Source organism: Neolamprologus multifasciatus, chromosome 15 (genome assembly GCF_963576455.1).
Source record: "Neolamprologus multifasciatus chromosome 15, fNeoMul1.2, whole genome shotgun sequence".
Taxonomy (NCBI): Eukaryota; Metazoa; Chordata; class Actinopteri; order Cichliformes; family Cichlidae; genus Neolamprologus; species Neolamprologus multifasciatus.
In genome coordinates, this window is record NC_140453.1 from 20,903,816 (window position 1) to 20,908,509 (window position 4,694).

A 4,694-nucleotide genomic window follows, 5' to 3' on the forward strand; every position below is an offset into this window, starting at 1 on the left:
GATTTTAACATTTAAGACTGTGAGTGTAATGGTTTAAATCTTCAGAACCGTCTACAGTCAGGTAACATGGGAACTTTAAAAACAGCAGCATGAGGTTTCAGTAGTGTAGTGTAATTTGTTCTTTTCATTTAATAATTGAGTCCACATTATATCAATATTATTTCACCCTGGGGAGAAACTAGTGAGGGAGACCATCAGGACTAAGCTGGGTTTCCTGGGTCCAGAGGTTTGGAGAAACTTCTTGCCTTTCTTTCATCACAGCTGTCCTGTGCCAGATGTTCTGTTGACCCACTGAGAGAAGCTTCATTTAAGAAACACCAGGAAGACTGAAGCTCGTGGCATTGATCAAGCAGGACTCATGATCTTCACCAGCAGCTCCCTCACAGGGAAATCTTCAGCACTCCTCCATAGGCCCGCCCCAGGAGATGGATAAACCCAGCATTTCATCAACACTGTGATGGAGACCTTTGGTTTGTGTAATGTTATAAATACTCGGATACTCCCCAGAGGCTCTGGACTTTTAAATAAAGATATTATATTCAGTCATGTAGACAGTTATATATTTAAAAATATATGATCCTCTCTGGTTACTCTGGTATGAGTAGCTGAATCACTTTATGGGAAATGACACACTATCTGCAAAAAAAGGAATTCCAGATCACAAGTTTATAGTTAAACATACAAGTGACGACCTTTGACCTTCAATAAAATTCAACTTTTATTTTATTGTGTCAGAGAAACTCAAACATGCTCTTCATGCAGCTGAGTACATCAAGTGTTTAAAATGGAAGCTGTGCAGGTCTGAGATCTGCAGCTCTCTGAAACACCAAACTGAGGTCCTGTTAATGCTTTTTGTCTTTAACTTTATCAATAAAACAGCTGCAGCTTTCACTGACAGCACATGTGGTACTTTAACCTTTGTACTGTTTTCATCAGTTAATTTTGCAGTTAACATGTGAACATGGATGATTTGTCTGCTGTCACTCGGTGGAGCTGAGGTCTGAATCTGAGGGCAGCTCCTGGAATCATAAAGAGAACAGAATCATTACAAACTGAAATATAATGTTTATCTCTCAAATCTGAAATAAAGCTGATTCTTCTCTGTCCTACACACTCAGGATCTTACATTTTTTCAATCCATAGTTACAGATTAATGAGGAGTTACTGAAGTACAAGCTTAAATTTTTTTTTAAAAATGGTGTTATTGTCTTTACACATGTGGAGACTGAAAACATGCTGTTCTTTGCACATATTTAATAATTAGCTCATACAGCTAATACTTGTAATAAAAGTACAGTAACGATAATTAGTGACTGAGCAGCCTGGGGCGTTTCTCTTGATTTCTTTAGTCGGTGTAAATTCATTCACCTGCACGGATTAGCTAAACAAACTTTACAAAACAAGTTTCCCCGACAGCCGAGTGTTCATCTTAGCTAGCGAGGTCTCAGGACCTAGCTAAGGACGGTAGTTATGCCGGGCTCACACTGTGCGATTTTGTCAGTCGCGCGATTCAGCTCCTGCTCAAACTGTACGATTGACTTGCAGGGGTTAGAAGTTCGTAGGTCACGATGCAGGGTCTCACACTATACGACCCGATGCTCTGATGCGACCCGAGTGCTCACACTGTGCGTCCATAAAATGAAGGTTATAACAGAAATTCTGTCGCTCGCTCTCCCTTTCTGTCTTTCACTCACACAGACACGCACACCACCGCCATCAACTTTGCTAAATTGCTAATGGAAAACATTGATCAGGCAGCTGTGATTGAGCAGCAATGTAAATCCAACTATTTTCACGGTTGTTGTGGTCGTGATAATTTTGTGAGGCCACTTCGAAAAGGCTCGGATGAGCTTTCCAAAGTTCTACAAGTACCTCCATCGCTTGTGTCCAGATCACACGCTGCACTGCCGTGCTGCGCCGTCTTTTTCGCTGACATTTGTGTTTGCGCGTGGGCAGTGTGAGAAACTGCGGTGACACCCTCACGACGGTCGCGAGGATTTGAAATCCTCACGACCAAGCGATTGATGATCGGAAGTTGGTCGTGCGGTGTTAATCGCTTCTCGTTACCCCACGTATACTACACGATGCACGACGCACGATGAAGGCCAAAATTGGGCCATTTGCCAAAACGGTCGCACGACTCAAAAATTGGCTGGGCTTACGCTTTGCGATCTTTGGCCCGTTTTGAGCCGATTTTTGAGTCGTATGACCGTTTTGGTGATTGGCCCAATTTTGGCCTTCATCGTGCGTCGTGCATCGTGTAGTATCCTCGCGACCGTCGTGAGGGTGTCACCGCAGTTTCTCACACTGCCCACGCGCAAACACAAATGTCAGCGAAAAAGACGGCGCAGCACGGCAGTGCAGCGTGTGATCTGGACACAAGCGATGGAGGTACTTGTAGAACTTTGGAAAGCTCATCTGAGCCTTTTCGATGTGGCCTCACAAAATTTTCACGACCACAACAACCGTGAAAATAGTTGGATTTACATTGCTGCTCAATCACAGCTGCCTGATCAATGTTTTCCATTAGCAATTTAGCAAAGTTGATGGCGGTGGTGTGCGTGTCTGTGTGAGTGAAAGACAGAAAGGGAGAGCGAGCGACAGAATTTCTGTTATAACCTTCATTAACATCACCGCGGTAGGAATTAGAATCAAACTCATGGGAAAGGAGACCCCTTGAACATAAATCAGCATCATGAGAACTATTGATAACAAAAGAAAGAATCTTTGGAAAAAAATTATCTCAGGAGAATTAATTTATTTTAGTCTGTTCCATCCACTAACATGGAGGAGGCGGGGTTTATGACCTATACTGCAGCCAGACACTAGGGGGCGATAGAGACGTTTTGGCTTCATTTTTGGGGACTCAGGACTCACGGCTCATTTTGTGCACCAGTAAAAAACATATCTACGTCTTGAATTTGAAAAAAATCATATTTTATTTTTCACTAAAGAGGGGTTCAATGAATTTGCATATGAAACTGGTGGGGTTCGGTACCTCCAACAAGGTTAAGAACCACTGCTGTAGGGGAACGCTGAGCTTTTTATACCCAACCATGTTACTGAGCTGTTACTTAACTAGTTACAAAATAACTAGTAACAAAATGTTCTACAGCTGTTTCTTTTTAGTAACACTTAGTTTTACAGCAACTTCCAGTCCAACCTTTTTTTTTTAAATAGTTACTGTTCATGAAACAGTATAAGGACTCAGTTTAAACATTTGATATGTTTTTTATACCCTGAATGTTAATACTCTGCACAGGAGCTGAAGCAGAGTACAGCCTGTTGCCTTTACAGTATAACACTTGTAATAAAAGTACAGTAACAGTTAATACATTATGGGTTCATTCAGTGATTTAAAATTATTGAGTTCTGTTTTCATTTACAGTTTTCAAAGCTTTTTGGAACTGGGTTGTATTTTAGTCAAATCGTTTTTGCTCAAATGAGATTTAGATGAAGATCAGATCACATTTTAAGGAGTTATTAAGTCATTTCAATTCAGTTTTGTTTTTTTACTTGTTCTTGCAACCATATTCCAAATTTGACTAAAAATGCTCTAAAATACAAGAATAATTATATTTTTTAATGAAGTAAAATTGAACACTAGGGACTTGTTCTTGTCGTACACTGATCTGTCTAGAGTAGGTTGTTTGGTAATCCAGTGTTTGCAGTGGAGGGGCATTGGTCCATTTTAGCTGAAGATTAACCACTGATATTGATTCCATTGTATCTAGATCACATAATATTTACCTGTAGAATGAACATTCTGCTACCTTGTTCCATTAACAAACACAAACAGGATTTATAATTTTAGATGACTTTCATTATTCAACTAAAACCTATTGCAGCAAACCAAAAAGTTCAACTCAAACAGGGCTTAAAAAGGAAGTATTGCTGAGTGAATTAAAAAATTGAAGGATAATTTTAAAAAATGAGAGATAATTTTAGCAATATTGTTTAATTATGAAACTATAATAAATTTGTCACAAATGTCTTTGTTCCTCAGTTTGCAAACACATGAAGAATTACTTGGTACTGATGCTTCATTTAGACTGGGTTGTCTAGTTAAGTGTGAACGATCTGCCTTCAGAAAGTAGTAGTTTTGCTCCTGACAACTCGTTATTAATATTAACTTTATAAAAACATATAGATTAACTCAAACTACTAAAGACTAAACCAAAAATAAAAGTAAAAATAAAAGTAAACATTCTCAATAATGAAAACTAAACCGCAATGAGCAAATCCACTCTGTGAACTAACCGAATTAAACTGAATTAAAATTGTTATTGCTCTAATTCAAAGCTTAAGTAATGCTATGCTTAAAACAAAGAGCATAATTGGAATACAAAAGAAGACACAAACCCTCACATGATATCTAAAGAAGTCAGAGTTTAGGGGTAGTTTTTTTAAACCGTGTGTGATTGGCAGAAGGCTGATCATTACATCCAACAACAGATAAACCCTGCAAGTTCTCTCTCCACTCTCTAATTGATGTGGTTTAATAATTAAATAAAACTGGGAATTAAACAACACTTGGTGCAGCTAAAAAAAATTAACAATATGCAACACATAATTGAGAATGAAATGCTGTGCTTTTCTTTGTGATGCAATGATTTTGCTGGCGCTCATAAACAAGGATTTTGACCAGCAGCTCTTTTGCTGTCCTTGTTGGGACAATGATTAACAAGTAATTG